This window comes from Gavialis gangeticus, unplaced genomic scaffold (assembly GCF_001723915.1).
Source record: "Gavialis gangeticus isolate Ggan-Ray unplaced genomic scaffold, GavGan_comp1, whole genome shotgun sequence".
Lineage (NCBI taxonomy): Eukaryota > Metazoa > Chordata > Crocodylia > Gavialidae > Gavialis > Gavialis gangeticus.
Window position 1 is genome coordinate 26,470,410 of NW_017729028.1, and position 16,755 is coordinate 26,487,164.

Sequence of the window (16,755 nt, forward strand, 5' to 3'; positions counted from 1 at the left end):
AGCCTAAAATGCAGCACTAGGTTATTAAAGAGAAGAATGACTTTTTTCACACACGAACTTAGGTCCCAATTAGAGAGAGATTTTTCTGGATATAAATAACAGGGAAGGTGGTCCCAAAGCCAGTCTGGCAGTATGTAGTGCAACTACGCTATCTTTTTGTATAGCAGTTAGGGCCCATACTGATGGAACTGTATTTTTCAGAGGAAATTGCCATTTGAATGTTGTTTCTACACATGTCTAGAGTCCTTGCTGCGTTGATTGCCATGTTGTAGGGCTGTGTTTTGTTGTTATCTGCTGGCACGCACACAGTTGTACCACATGCATTGCCATGGGTGGAGGGGTGTTTTTAAGCCTGAGCTTTCCATTACTTTTTTTATTGTTAAAACTCTATTTTGGAGAAAAAAAGGCTTTATGGGCCAATTATAATACTTCTTCAGTCAGAAGTTTGGAGTTATAGTTCTGACTGTTTGTCACACAAATGTTCTTTCAGCATATTAACAGATGTCATGACTCAGGCAAGCAAACACTCAATTATTAATGACTTATCTACAAAGAAAAATAATTTAAAAACAAGCAATAGAGCACTTAATTAAGAGTTGGTAACTGAGCTTCTGCTGTCTCATGGAGAGCTTCCAAGAACAATTACACCTTCTAGCAGAGTGAGACCTGTTTTGCTCAGCGATGAGTCCTCCTCTCAGAAAGTTGCTCATATCCAGAGAGATGGACAGGCTCTACCTAGTGATTTTATACAGAAGTGGTAACTGCAAGTTTAAACAGAGCTTGTGCTTTGTTGTAAAAGACTAGGGAGGGAAATCAGACGCATTTACCCAGGTGTTACAGATAATCCCAAAACTGTTTACATGCAACCAAAGAATGTTTTATTCTAGAACCAGGTTTTCCCTTTTGCTCTTTCCTTTAACTTCAGTCAGGCTCACAATAAGGTAAAAGAGATATCACCTATGATGTCGTGCCCCGGATCTCACTGCCTGCTACCAGAGGTCCCAAGTTCCTTTTCCTTGTCTCCAAAATTGAACAAAACAGAAGTGCTCTGTGAGTTCTCAGAAGTGGTGCAAATGGCCAAATACCTTCTTAAATAAAAGATGCCTAGAAAACTAAGAGGATTTTTAAAAATCAGAATTGAAGAGTTAAGTAGGCTAAAAACTCGCCTGCCTCCTCCAGGTAAGCCCCAAGCTCTTTGAGGAAATTGTGGATCCTTGCATCAGTAGCTTGCCAGGCCTGTTTGCTTCTCTGGTCACTTTTCTTATTGAGCACTTCCAAGTCCCAGTGCCTGTGTTGGGGGACCATCAGTAATTTCACATCTCGACTTTCTCAGCCGTCTGCCTGCAATTTTTTAAAATCCTTTTGACCCTTCAAGTTGTCTTAGTTAGCCAGAAGTAATTTTATTAGCTAATAAATTTTGGCTTTTAGATTGGGGTGATGGCTTTTGCCTGTGTGCTACCTAGGGGACATGTATTCCTTTTTATTTCTTTGGTCAAACTATTTTTTATCTCCATGCTCTTAACAAATATTAATCCACAGTCACCTTTTGGCATTCCCATTCATGGGCTTCTCTCTGTATTGTATTGATGCAGCTTCATTTTTATCTGAAGTTTGTGCCTCTTGTTCCGCTCTCTCTTCCCACAAGTCTGCTCTCGCTGTCCCTCTCTCTTTCTCGGAAGTGTCAGACCTGGGATTCTCAAACTTTTCCACAGCTGTGAACCAACCCAGTCCAACCTATTTATAATCTCTACCTCATCTCCTTTCCCTTTTCTCTAGAAAATACGTAGCATTTCTATGGTAACTATAGTAGTTATCACTAATATGGAAATCTGATATTAGGGGCATGCTTGTTATATCTTATTGCAATTTGGCAGGTTGAAACAAGGATGAGAGCCAATGTTGTGTGCCCAACAAACTCTGCAGACCAGTTTGAGCATTGTTATATTGGACAAGGCCATTCTTTTTGTTATTCCTTTAAACTTGCAGTAAATTCTATTTTCGCAGTCCCGTGTGTTTGAAATGATTTCAGCTGATAGTATCAGAGTCATCAGGTAAGTGATCTTAGTATTAACTTCTGTGATTATACTATTATCAACTTTTATCAACATTTCCACAGGAAATTCTGTAAGTGGAATCCAGTTAGTTCAATTAGCTGAAATCCAGTTAGTTGGAAGAAGACACTTGAGATCTTCCCATGTGTTTTAATCCATAGACTTGCTTAGAGTGACTTGAGATGGGATGCTCAGTGGAAATTAAGAATATTAGATCTCACGCAATCCCTGTATTTTAATTAAATTACTCTGTCTCTTCTCTTCCTTTTGGAAAAATAAGTTGCCAAGTGTTCGTGTTTCATGAGAGAAATTGCTAATGAATCTTAAGTTTGAGAACATTTTGGTGTTCTCAGTTAAAATCATGTTGATAATCGCTACAAACTTGGCAGCACCTATGCAAAAATTTGTCATCAGCTGAAGTTGGCTGCTAGTGAAGCTGTCTCTAACTTTTCACAAAAAAAAATCAGTGGAAGATTTTTTTTGTGACGCAAGATTCTTGTCCTTTCTTCTTGCCCCTTTCAAGAACCTGGGAGAGGAGTGTTGTTGTGACTGTCCTGGTTGTCAAATGCAGGTTATCAGCTTCTTGCAGCCTGGCTCGTGTCATAAAGAGTCTCAAAAAAATCTGGAAGACAAAAGAGGGTATAAAAGTTTACCGATATGGAGAACAGTCCTTTTTCTGAGGAAGGGGATAGATTGCTTTTGGAGATTGGTGCTTAATGCATCTTGACTGGTTTAGTTCCTCATGGACTCATCAGCAGTGTTGTACATGCGCAATTATAGAGGCAGAGCAGTAAATTGTAGGAAGTAGAAAATATGCAGAGTGATCTTTGCAGAGATTACTGTCAAACGTTTATATTAAAAGTCTTTGTCCTTACCCTGCAAGAAATGACCTCATGCAATTCAGTGTTCGTCTCCCCCCCCCCCCCCCCCCCCCCCAATTTCTTATTTGGTTTGCTTGACACAGAAAAACACAAGTTTTATACCCAGTGGTAAGAACAACCTAGGCTTTAAGGATCAAGGCAAGTTCTGTGTCTTAGCCACAATCACCAGTAAAAGTGTAGCACATCAAACATTTTCTTCATCTACTCACGCAGTCCCGTCAAAGTCTATTAATTGCAGCAGGTAGGTTACTGGCTTCTCATGTGCTTGGCTGCATTTTGAGGCTTTGGGATTGATCCCTGAAGTCCTGTTACTCTAGGTTCTGAAATACAGCCTCCCTTTCTATAAGCCGTTTTGACGGTTGTGGTCAGCAGGGCCTGCATGGCTAGCAGTGACTGCACTGTCTACTGAGAGAGTCCCAGCATCTGGTTTCCCCATTGTACCAGTAGAACTGCTCTGAATATCATGTTGCTCCTTCTGCTCTTGAGCTTGATAAAAAATAGGTGGGAGGTTGTTCAGGTGGTTTCTGTTTGCCTACTTTAGTAGATAAGCACCTCTTCAAGTTGACTGGGTCAAATATATAAATGCCATATACTTTCCTAAGAACACTTCAGAATTGGAATTTTTTATAAATCAAAATTCATCTGTATAATGGCATTTCCTTCTGTAGGGGCCTGAAGTGGATTGATTGCATTGCAGCTCTGACACTGCAAGACACAATTTTGGTTCCTTTATACAAAGTTATGAATGCATGGGATGCTATTTGTACACAGTTGTGGCTGCTCATAGTTTTGGCCCCAAGGCCCTGCACCACCTCCTCCAGGCTGGGGTCTGATCCCAGTTGGATGGGGCTGGTGCGATTCCCTGGGGCCCAATCCCAGTGCACAAGGGCTGGGGTGGGGGTGGTGCGGAGTCCAATCCTGGCTGGGTGGAAGTGATACAAGGTCTCATGACCCCCCCTCCCCCACCTGACTGGGATCAGGAGTCCTGCACCACCCCTACCCACCCAGAATTGGGCTCTGGGGGCCCTGCCCAGCCCCCTTGTGCAGGGATCAGACCCCATGCTGCCTTTTACACCCCATCTAGTGCACCAGGTCACAGCCTACAGGGCTCCCCACACATTCTGGGGATCCCTGCAGGTTGGATGCAGTGGTGCCAGGGGCTCTACCTGGCCTGCAGGCTGGGGGCTGAGCAGGAATAGGTTAAAACATTTTCTGTGTAGATACAGTATCATTGTGTGTGTTCTTTTGTATGTTTGTGGGGGTAGATTTTTCTGTCTTTACTGCTTCTGCAGCTGAATGTTATAAAGCCTTAAGTAAAATATCATCTGCGTTTCTAACCTTACTCAACAGTTAACCCAATTTCAAGCGCCATACTCCTGACTAGTGCTGAAATTTATCAGAAGCCATGATTGAAAGTAACAGCTTGTCATTGTGGATGATTAATGGCGATGCCACCTGCCACAGAGCCTCATAAGTGGTAGCAGCAACCCAAACTGGAGTGCTCTTTTAGCTGGGCCTGAATTCAGGTTACAGATGTTGTGCATATGAATTTTTATTTTGTTTTGTTCTGACAAGAGGCTACAGCTGAGAGAAATGTGTAGACATTCCTTTAAAAACAAAAAAGAAGGAACAGAACCAAAAATTGCCTGCACTGGATGCTCCCTAGCTAAAGGATGTGTTAGGGCATATCAGGGGATGCAATCTTATTTGTTTCATTTGTGTCTATTAGATGATACAAACAAATCAACACACGGTGACAAATGTAGGTTCTTGCTAGTTTGAGAGACCCTGTAAGGAGCTTCTTTATATTATGCAGCAATCCCCGGGTCCTTGTTCAGAGGAAATCAGTTGTAAAGAGAGTAATATATAAATATCCTTGATAGAAATCGCATATGGGCCTAGGAGAAGCATAAGGAATCTATTAACTGCTTAAAAGTTGGAAAAAAAAAAGAGACTTGCATCTGGTTGGGAAGAATCTATGAGGGTGACCAGAGAGGGAAACATTTCAAATATAGCAGTATTTTGAGCTTTCCTGCTGGCAGAGACGATCTTGCTTAGAAGCCCTGTTCTGTGACTCGGGGCTGTGTTCTAGACTGGCAGGGTGGGGGGTGTGAGTTTAAGACTTCAGGTGGGTCCCTGAAGTGCAGCTGGACACAGTAGCCCTTGCAGGCTCAAAAACACTTTGTCTTGGGGCTGATTTTGTTCAATATCTGCATCAGTGATCTGGAAGGTGGGATGGAGCGGACCCTCAGCTAGTTTGAGAATACCAGCAAACCGGAGGGAGGGCTAGGATTCAGAGAGCCTTAGACAGATTGGAGGATTGGACCAAAAGAAATCTTATGTGGTTCAATAAGGAGAAGTGCAGAGTCCTGCACTTGGGACAGAACAATCCCATGCATCAGTACAGGCTGGGGGTGACTGGCCGGGCAGCAGCTGTGCAGAAAAGGACCTGGGGGTGACTGTGGACAACAAGCTGAATATGAGGCAACAGCATGCTCTTGTTGGGAAGAAGGCTAATGGCATCCTGGGCTACATGCAGCTGTAGGAGTGTAGCCACCAGCAGATCGAGGGAAGTGATTCTTCACCTCTATTTTGCACTGGTGAGGCCACGTCTGGAGGACAGTGTTCAGTTTTGGACCCCCACTACAGAAAGGATGTGGAGAAATTGGAGAGAGTCCAGGGGAGGGCAGTGATAATGGTTAGAGGCCTGGAGAATATGACTTCTGAGGCAAGTGGGCTTATTTTGTCTGGAGAAGGGACAACTGAGGGGGAATTTGATAGCAGCCTTCAACTAACTACCTGAAGGTGGGGGGTTACAAAGAGGACGGAGCTGGACTGTTCTCAGTGGTGGTAGATGACAGAACAAGGAGCAACGGGCTCCAGTTGCAACAAGGGAAGTTTAGGTTACGTGGTAGGAAAAACGTTCCAGTGAGAAGGGTAGTAAAGCACTGGAACAGGTTACCCAGAGAGTTTGTGGGATTTCCACCAGTGGAGTTTTTGAAGACCTGGTTAGACAAAGCCTTGGCTGGGATGATCAAGTTGGCCAAGGTCCTGTTTTGAGCAGGGGGTTGGACTGGATGACCTCCTGATGTCCCTTCCAACCCTCGTTTTCTGTGATTCTCACATTTGTGACACCTGACAGTAGTCATCTCTTGTGTGAGGTTAGTCTATACACTTCTATCTTCTTTTAAGCAACATTTGCTCATGTTCTATATTTTAAATAGGCTTGGCAGTTTAATCCGGCATGCTAACAGTTCTTAAAAAACCATCAGTCTCTAAGTTGTGGTCCTGTCAGAGGTAGAATTGAGGCTGAGGTAGATAGCTGTTCAGCTAGAAGGATGGAAGATTTCGGCACAGAATGACTGTGTCATTGTTTATGGTGAGGAGTATAGGCCCTGTCTGGTACTCTTGGTGCTGTGGATTGAGTAAAAGGTTGACATTTCCTTTTAAATGATAATAAAAATATCACTTTCCAGTGCTTATCTCTTGAATGCAATAGCTGAGAGTGTGTGCATAGCATGGCATTAACATCATTGTTTGTCTTCAAAAAATGTTAACACGTTATTTTGCATTACATCCTGATGTGCCAGTATAATAGGACCACTGTGTCCAACCTTAACCCCCTCTTTCTATATATTGTAGCGATGCTATCTATTGAGCTCCTGAGAGAGGCAAATACAGTAACTTTCACCTGCAAATACTCTTACTCTGGCAGACAGGCACCTCTGCAGTGGACAGAATGGTCTCTTTGACGACTTTGCTTTAAGGAGATCTGACACGCTTGAGCCCTCCATTTCCTACCACTTCCACGATGTCTAAGGAGTAATGTAGCTAAAAGTGCGGGCATGGAACATAATGTGTAGTGAAATATTTGATCTGATTTGCCTCTCAGATTTACATTTGTGGGGGAGGAAATGTAAGAAAATGTTCTGATGATGGAAAAGCTTATTTTTATTTATAGACTGATATTACTGAAATATCTGAGAGCTCTGCATTACATTAGCAAATTCATTCCCTGCTTTTTGAGAACAAAGGGACTATATTGATCCACATTTTGCAGTTGGGGAACTGAGTCACAGAGGGATCGACTTGTTCTTGGCTTTATACTGTCTGACCTTTGCACAAAATCCAGATCTGCTGAGCCCAAGTCTAGAACCTTTCTGTACAGGAAAAATAAGTCCTTGAAGGTTCAAGTAACCGGATTAGCATGATTTTGAGACTACTTGGGCATAGAGCCCTTTAAGGGAAAGGGCTGTTCTTTCTGATAAATCCTGAGCTAGAGGCTGTAATGCATTTAGTAATACGCCAGTAATATTGTTGGGGTTTTTATTTGTTTAGAGTACATTCAATTTTGAGCAGTTTTTTATGGGAGCAATTCAATTGTTGCTCTTTTTTAATGCTAAAATGTGCCTCACTCTGCATCTGTAAAATGGAAAGTATGGTATGAAATTCTTAAGTCATTGAAGGCAATTACGATTGACATTAGTGGGTCCAGAATTTCACCTACTGATCTACAATGGTGTTCTTATTTGTGACAAACTCAGATGCTGCTGAACGATGCTGACAAGTCTACAAACTAGGGGAGGGGAAATCACTTTGCAGTTTCAATGGCATGCAGTAAATTAAATATGTGGTTATGTAGAATTTGAGTGGGGAGTGTATAAGGTTGTGCAAATGGCTTTTAATGGTGTTTGCTAAATACTTAATCTCCTTTAGCATAATTGTTTTTCTTTAGGGCCAACTCTAACGCCCACTTTTCTTAAAAGCAGAAAATAATTTACTTTTATGCCACATGTACCTTTTCCCCAAAATCAGCCTGCCAAAGTTGGGGTGTGTATCCTAAGTGAGGAAGCTCTTTTTTTGTTCTGTGATAGAAGCATGGAGATGCTGTGCCAGCATAACTGGGGCTTCTCTCTCTGCCAGCAAGCAGCAGGAGTAGAGTCCGGTGTTAACCCTCTCTCAGCCACTGCTGAATTGGCAGTAGGACTTGGCTGAGTAGCCAAAAGCTGCTACCAGTTCCTAGCCGGCTGTGAGAGTAACATTGTAGCTTGTCTGTGAAGCAGCCACTGAGCTGACTGAGGGCAAGTGACCTGCATGTGACTGTGCAAAAAGGTGGCATCACATTCAACAGGTCTTCTTCTGGTTTTTGCTTCAAGGTTATTTGCCTCTTCTACTGATAAATACTTTCATTCATGTTGGCTTTATGGAGCCAGCACAGCTTTGAAAGAGAGAGCTGGATGCTGTCCTGCTGCAGCATAATAATCAGAATTATTGACTGCACTGCCAAATTCTGCATCAGTGACATCTGTGCAACCCCATTGAAGATGATGTCTGCACAGGTGTCACTGAAGGTAGAATTTGGCGTGGAGGACTGTTATTACTGCTGGTGATGGACAATAAGGAAGCAGCCCCGTTTGATTTTTCAGGGTGATATTGCAGGGTTGGCAGCTGGGGAATGGAGGAGAGCACCTTCGATTTGTAAACTCGGCAGACTTAAAATCAGAGCATTGAGATGCAATAAATGGGGGACCCCACTAGGTATTTTGTTCGTTTGTTTTAATCCTCTTAGATCCTTAAAAGTGTAGGAAAGAAAAAAGGGGGGGAAATAAAGCCCCATGCCTTAGCCTGCTCCATATGATACAGTATCTTTGTGATAATTAGAATGAAGGAACCATAGCTGATGAAACAAATGCCCTGTTAATTTTTGGCTTGCCATGTACTAGAGGCTTCTCTAGGGATGCAGAAAAGATTTCCAGCTGTCCAATTAGATATCAAAATTTTTGAAAATTAAGAATAATGATGATGATGATAATAATTCTTCACTCCAATTACCTCAGAGCACTTTGCAAGGTATAAATAGGTGCATGTCATATCATCAAGAAAGCTGAAGAGCAGATGCCTTCAGGGCAAAACAAGGTAGCTTTTAAATAGGGTAACATTTTAGGGCAGGAAAAGAAGAATATCATGCCTGACTGCAACTTTGAAACTAAGTAGGAATAATAGGTCCTTGGGTCATAGTTTTAAGGGAACGTATTCAAGGAACTAGTTCCAGGGTCAGTGTCACTACACTGTGTGTGTGTGTGTGTGTGTGTGCGTGTGTGTGCGCGCGCACGTGTGATTTTATATATCTATGTTGCTGTGTGTAATATCTATACATCTACTCTTTGTTCAGTTCCACCTCTGTCCCATCCTCACTTCCCCACAACCCCCTCACCCCAGTAGTTGCAGACCATTACATTGAACCATTCTGCATTTCTTCCCAAGATGTGTGGTATTTCTGGGTTTTTCTTTTTTTGCTTGTGTTTTGTGTTGTTTTTTGGGTTTTTTTGTGTTTTCTCACCACGCCAAAAAAAAAAAAAAAGTGAAAGGGTTATCCCTTTGGAAAGCGCTTTGTTTGTTTGTTTGTTTGTTTGTTTGTTTGTTTTAACCTGGAGTTATTTTACACGTTCCTTGCAACTGGGGGAAGAAAATAGCACCCAGAAAACTTGGCAAGATGGAAACTCAAACAGGCTTTTCAAGGCTGTAGTTCCAGGGGAAAAGAAAACGTCTCAAGTTGGCATGCTCGAGTTATTCTGGCAGTTGATGGGTGTTTTTATTGTATTTTGACATCAGATGCTCTGGATTATTGAAAAAAGGTGAAATGCACAAATTATAGAATATTTTTTATTTTAACAGTCAGGATGGTGACTATATGGATGTGGTCATGCTACTAAATATGTAATTTCATAAAAAGATTGAGGTAGAGACTGGAATGGATTTTTTTTTTTTTTTTTTCTGGATGTAGAATTTTTTTCCCCTGGTCTTCAGGGATGAATTCAACAGGTATTGGCACTGCACCTGAATTTCTGCCAAGAACGGATTCAAGCCAGAGAGTCTAGCAGGGAAAAAAGCTTTCCCGGGGCCTCCACAGATTCTAAAAGTAACTGCATGGCTCTGAATACATTTCTAAGATCTCGCTGCCTACTCGTTCAGTTAGAGAGCTTGTTATACTGGATACTGCCATCTGGTGACTCATAATTGTAGAAGGCTGAGGCTGTTGAGCATCTTGCATGCAGAACAACGCTGGATTTGGGTATGTTTAACTTTTCTTGTTTGATGGCTTGCTCCCTTCGGCAGGAAGGCTTTACGGAGAGAACTGTGAGACCCGCATACAAAGTGACAACTTGGGCTGTTTGTGAAACACATCTAAGAGATGCACTCTCTCACCGGAGTGACTGATGCACCAGATTCCTCATGGCTCTCTCCGTGCAGCTGCTTTTTCTTTGTATTTTGCCTTAGGATGTAGGTTTGGCAAGCAACCAAGTATAAGTCCGTCTTTTTCTTTCTTTCCTTTTTGTTAAATGTAATCTTTCTGGATGAAATAATATGAATGTAAATTAATTAAACTAACAAGGTACACTATACTCCCTATAATCCTCAGTTAGGTAATTACAAATTTCAAGCAGTGAATCTTTATTTTAGGCTGCAAACAGATGTCACATTTGTCTCAAGATCAACCGTTTTATCTAGGGACAAAGAGCTGTCACTTTAAATACAGTCTCCAGGGATGTGCTTGGCAGCCCCTGATATTGGGAGATGTGGGCAGGGACAAGAGAAATGTTCTGGGGAGGATTATTTTTGGAGAAACTAGATGATAGCAGACAGAACAACCTCAGCAAGTTCTGGAGCAGGGACCATAGGAAAAAGGTGTAATCTGTCTGTCTGTAGTACTAATTCTGGACATTTTTTCTAGTTCCCTACTCTAACCCTCTCATGTTCCCCACCTTGCAGGTCCTTTACTTCAGCCTCGTTCCACTCTCTTTCCTCCTAGTTGCCTCATTTCCAACCTTCCTTCTTCCCAGTTGCCCTTTTCTTGGGACCCCGTTTCCTTTAACGTCTGTCTGCCTTCCTTTGTCCTCCTGTTTTTAGCTCATCCCCTCCTAGCAATCTCTCCCTGCCTACCCAAGAACAAATGAAGCACAAAAACGACATAAACAAGAAGAACGGCACCAGCGTGATGTTTGTTGCTGTCTCCTTTGTGCATGTTTGATCCTTTCCACTATCTTTTATATGTCTTTGTTTACGTGGATTGACAGAGAAGGGACTGACTGCCTGACTGTGTGTGCGCAGGACCTGGCACAACAGAACCTCGCTCTCGGTTGATCCCCAGTTTGTTTCACTGATGAAATGGAGAGGACCCAAGTACCACTTAATACCTCTAAAGGAGAACAAATCCAACATCGCATCTTTTTCAGCACTTTCGCCATTAAACATCCCCTAATTGTCCTGAAGTTTCTCTTAAGGGAGTAAATAATCTTGTGTTTGCAAATGGGTATTGTTGCTTATCTTCATCAACCTATTCTGTGCTCAGACCAGGATAGAAAGGACCTTAACTTTCACTTCTGTCATGAGTGGTGATTTGAGATGATAAAAAAAATGATTGGCAAGCAGATACTTAAACACAGTTATTTGGGTGGTGGTGTATGGTTAGCTGTTGTTTTTAAGGTTTACATAGATTTCCAGAAAATCACTGGAGCTGCTGAAGTCTGTCATTCCTTGATGGTATTTTTGAGAAGTTGTGTTTTGGACTAGCCAGTGCTCATTGTTCCCCTAGGACACGAGAAGTGCTATAATCATAAAAATTACTTTTGGTTTGGGGGGAGTAGGGGAAAGAGAGTAACTCACTGCCAGAATGCTGAGTTAAAATTTTATTGCATTGCACTGAAGAGAAGCACCAGTTAATCTTCTTTTTAAACGACTTTTCAAATTGTGCTGCTACAGCCAGACTGGATCTTACTAATTTAATGTCTGGACATTTTTTGAAATGGGAAACTATTCTTTCCTCCAGCTATTTTCAGTGAACCAGTTCCTAGAATTTTATACAGAAAGGAGAATATTTAGGTCATATGAAGTAGGCTGTAGAAAGCTTGTTTTTAGATGTACTGTAAATATCATAGCAACAGTTATGAAAGAGGAAAAATAGTCGCCTCTCATGGTACTACACATCTAATGGCTCAGCTAAGATATTAATTAAAATATATGAAATGCTGAACATTGCTGTATTATGTTGTGCACCAATACAGATGTCTCGCCAAATTTTTTTTATAGGAGAAGGAATGGTGATAGGCTTGCCCTGAGTGTGTCTAGAAACGGAGAAGAAATATTGGTAACTTTTGGGAACCTTCCATTGACATAATGGGAAGAGAAGAAGCTATTAAAATAAAATAATCACCGAAAGCAAAAATGGGAGAGAATTTCAGTTTCAAAAAGGATTTTTTTACTAATTTAAATGTGAATGTTTGCTTGTATAGTCAAGGAGCGATAGGTAGGTAAGTTTGTAATGTGTAATACAGTGAGATCTAATACAGTGTGTAAAGCGTTCTGAGACTTAAAGACAAAAGCAATATGGGCCAAGTGTCTATACAGAAAAGCAGTGACCCTTTGTGTCGATCCACAGCTTCCCATTCTGTCTCTCGGGCACCACTCTTGCATTTCTTCATTGCAGCAGCTGCACAGGCTGAGTTGAAGCTTAATTTTTTCCAGTGATGGCCAGCTAGTTTCCCAGCACTGCATCGCATTGTCATGCTGTGGCACCAAGGTGATTGCTTCAAGTCTTAAGGCCACTGGTAAGACCTTACCTGAAACTCCGTGTACCCTTCTTATCATCCATGTTCAAGAGAAATGCATTTCAGCTGGAACAGGTGTGGTTTGGTGTACTTAACATGCAGATGCAACCAGGGTGGTATGCTGATGGGTAGACTTCTAGGAGCTAGAGGCTGTAATTTTAAATTATCGTTTGGACTGGGATTCTGCTTCACAGAACAAGAAGCAGAGCTCTGTTTGCTTTTATTTCTTTGTACCTGCTGTGAGTACTGAAGAACAAGGAGTTATGGGACTGAAAGATGAATGGGTTTAAACATATTTTCAGTAAGGCAAAATAAAAACTCTGAAACAAAATGTAATTTTTTTTCACATATGGAAAATGATCTAATCAGGAAAAAAGATTTTAGCAAGAAACAAAATTGTTTGAAAATAGAGCATTTATGTCATGGTATAACAAAACACAGTTGTGGCTTACCTTTTCTGTTCCAGCACTCCATACAGTGATGGGATTGTAAATGTCTCTCTGTGCTAAATGTATGCAAACCAAATTGTAGGAAGCGATGATTTAAAACAACAACAGTCTTTCATCTTTGGCGAAACCAACAAATATTATAAAATCTAAATTGTCTGGAAGAAGTAGTTTATCTTCAGCTCCTGACAGCATTCAGCTTGTGAAATATATAAAATATGCTCAATTCCAGCTTTTCAGTCAAGAATTAATGAGATGCTCAGAGGGAAATCTTTGGACTACCTTATATAAATTGTAAAAATGGGTCACTGTATTGTCACAAATAAACTATTTTTCAACTTTTGATCCATTTTATAGCCAATCTTTTTTTTTCTCAGGTGAAGAACAGGCTGGCATATTATCTAGCCTCTTTAAAATGTTAATTTTGAACTGCAACATCAAATCAGTTGGGAGGGGGTGTAGTTACATTTGTGATTTGTGGGGAATGAGGACTCATCTGTCCGCAGCGCCACTCAAGCAGGGCAACCCTTGGCCTCCCCGGAGGGGCATGTGATACAGCCACACAGTTGAAGCCTAGGCTTTTAATTTATGATCTTGACATTACAAGTGTTTTTGTTAGATACACATTGGGCATCTCAGAAGTTTTATATATTGCAGAGACCAGTAAGTGAACCAATCCCCTGTGAGGGTGCATTGATTTCTCCTATGTGCCGACCCTCACCCCCATTCCCTCCTCTAATAGCAGTCTTTCTAGTTGCTCATATCTTAGGCAATAGTGTATTCTTCACTTCCTTTGAGCGGCTGTACTGCACACTGGTCAGAACTTTTTTCTCCTGATCTCCAATTCACATTTTCCTGGTCACAGGTTTTTCCAGTTGGAAAAAGGCTTTATTGCCACATGCACCATTTTCTTACCTTATCTCTCTTGTTTATACTGGTATGGGGTAAAATTTTAATTTTTTTCTCAAAGTCTATTCTTTTTTAAAAATTCTGAAATGCAAAATCATCCCCGGCACATACTAGAGCTTCCTGTACCCAAAGGGGCATTGACTGATTAAATATAATGTAGGACAGATTGCTCAGTGGGAATTGGGCATTGAAGCTGGATTAAGTTCCCTGAAAGAAGAGAGAGTGCCCTTTGTGCTTCCCTCGCTTAAGGAACTGATTCTCAAACTTGATGGTCTCAAGGCACCCTTCAGAAAATGCTCGGTGTTATATTTCTGTAGTCAAAAGACAAATGAAAACAAACAGAGCAATTTTTCCGTTGCAAAGAACTTGAAAAGACCACAACTCGTCAGAATGTTTTTAACACCATGGATTCCTGTTTGAAATCTCTGGGTTTATCTTGTGAATCATATTTGCACACCTAGCTGTGCTAACATTGCATGGCACCTTTTGAAAGGACCTAAGCACTCCCCCCAGTGCTGTGGCAGCCTAGTTGAGGATCACTGGCTTAGCAACTAGTGTTTTGCCATTTAAACATTTTACACTAAAAAAAAGTGTTATGTCACTGATTACTCCTCCAACGTGAAATGGGTCTATAATGCACTTGTCATCGTCCTGCTCAATAGCAGCTGATTCTACTCTAGCTTATATTGCAGTAGCACTTAAGTACCCCAGCCAGTGGCATAAATAGGAGAGGGCAATAGGGACAATTTCTTTGGATTCTGACTTTGGTGGGAGGGGAAAAAAAATTGCTACTAGCAGTCGCCGCTTTGCATTTACAGTTGTGGCAGCAACCAGAAGTTGCTGCTTCTGCTTTGCCCTGGCTCCTGGCTGTATACTACACTGCTGACCCCAACAAATGGAAGGGCCCCATTATACTAGATATCCTTTAATAAAGCGATTGTCTCTAGGTTTCTGAAAAGGGAGTGGAAATGAAGACATACATGTCTTGGGTGTGACTTGCCCAGTATCTTACCAGTCTATTTAGGTCCTAGTGCAGTAGACTGTCCACTAGACAATCTGAAATATTTCCCATACCATTCTATATTGCTTCAGGCATGAACAGGTCTCTGCCACCTTTGTTTGATTTGGGACTGCTATTTGCATGACTGTGTAGTAAGTTCCATATATTTTTTCCCCTGATGGTACCGTCCAACAGAATTATTCTTTCAATGGAGCCCTTCTGCCACACCAAGTGGGAAGCAGGAGGAACATGCAAATGTTGTGGTTTTGGTCTTAGTACAAGTGACAGATATTTTCCATTCTTTCCAGATAACTCTGAAGATAGGAAGTTCAATTTTCTCACTGATTCCAGTATTTGTCATAGGATTAATTCCATTTAATGTATTGCATTTTCCTGAGGCTGTTCTTTTTTGAAGAAATGTAGATATTTGACTATCTTTTGGGGTTTTCAGTTTTTCTATCTATATGTTAAAATGGAAATAACATTTGAGTTGAAGATTCAAAGCTTGGTCTTTAAGGTAGCGATGCAGCTGTCACATTGCCAGTTTGATGTTCTTTCCTTCTGTATACTTCTGTTTGCTTGCACATTACTGCCAGGTGGTATGGAGTGGCTTGCCTCTTGCAGTCCTTTTCCCTTCCAATATAATGCTTTAGTTGGAGGTGCTAGGATCTCAGTTATAATTGTTAATGCTGGACTGAATTGGTTTTCAGATTCTTTGCTGTTTTAAATGGTTGCTTGGAAGAGCTATATCAAGACTGTCTAACTTTTGGCATGGCCAGGGGATGCACACCATATGGGCCATATACTATGGGTGCAGGCTCCAGGGACCATCCCTTGCTCCCTGCTGCTGCCTGGGTAGCATGTGGTCCCCCTGCCCCTGGGTCCTTCCCTACTATGTAGCAGTGGGAGAAGCAGGCTGCAGAGGCCTGTGAACCATATGCTGGCTCCCTGTGGGCCACATGTGGCCTGTGGGTGCCAGTTGTACAGCCCTGAGTTTTGTTGTTGGTGCAATCTGAAAACTCCTGTTGCTGTTAAAGCATATGCTTGTATGTCAATCTGTACCATTTATTCTAATGAAGTACATGGCAGTGCTGAGTAGTGGAGATGTGAGAATTCATTCTTGTTTGACACCACTATCTTTAAACCATTTGCTCATATCCATGTTTGCTTTAGCTCTGAAAGTTGCACCTTGATGATGATCATTTTTGTTGGCTTGCCATGAAACTTGAAGGTGTTCCAGACGAACAGTGTCAGAGGTTGCCAAATACTTTAAAATCCTAGGAAGCTTGAGTGCTTTTGCCATTTGACGTGATTTTCAGGTTTCTAGGAGTCAAAATTTAACAAAATTTCTACCTCCCATTATCAAGGCTGCTCTTTTACTGTTTTTACAGTGGTTAAGATGATACTACAGAAGGCTGTGTCTCCCTTTCTTCTTTAGTGATGTTACCAGTGTATTTCCTCATGGTTTCTCTCATTGACATTTTTTTCATTGTCTTATACCAGTAGTACTCTACCTTTTGGCCACACGTGCTGGATGAGTGGGGTGGGCAAATTAAACCCCACACACCAGGCTTGGGCTGAGGCCTGGCACCATCCCCTCTGCCTTGCACTCCAGGAGTGGCCCATGGGACTGGCTGTCCCTATGCATCAGGTTTGGTCCCTGGAGACTTGATTTAACACCCCTTCCCACTCCAGGATGCTGGGATTGGTATCCACGGGCCCGATACCACTCCCTCCCATGGGAATTGGTCATAAGAGCTGAGGTAGAGCAGGGCAATCCCCTGCTCTACCCCAGCATACTGGGATTGGGTCCTGTGCAGATGACACCACCTCCTCCCATCCCCCATACTGGGATTGGGCTCT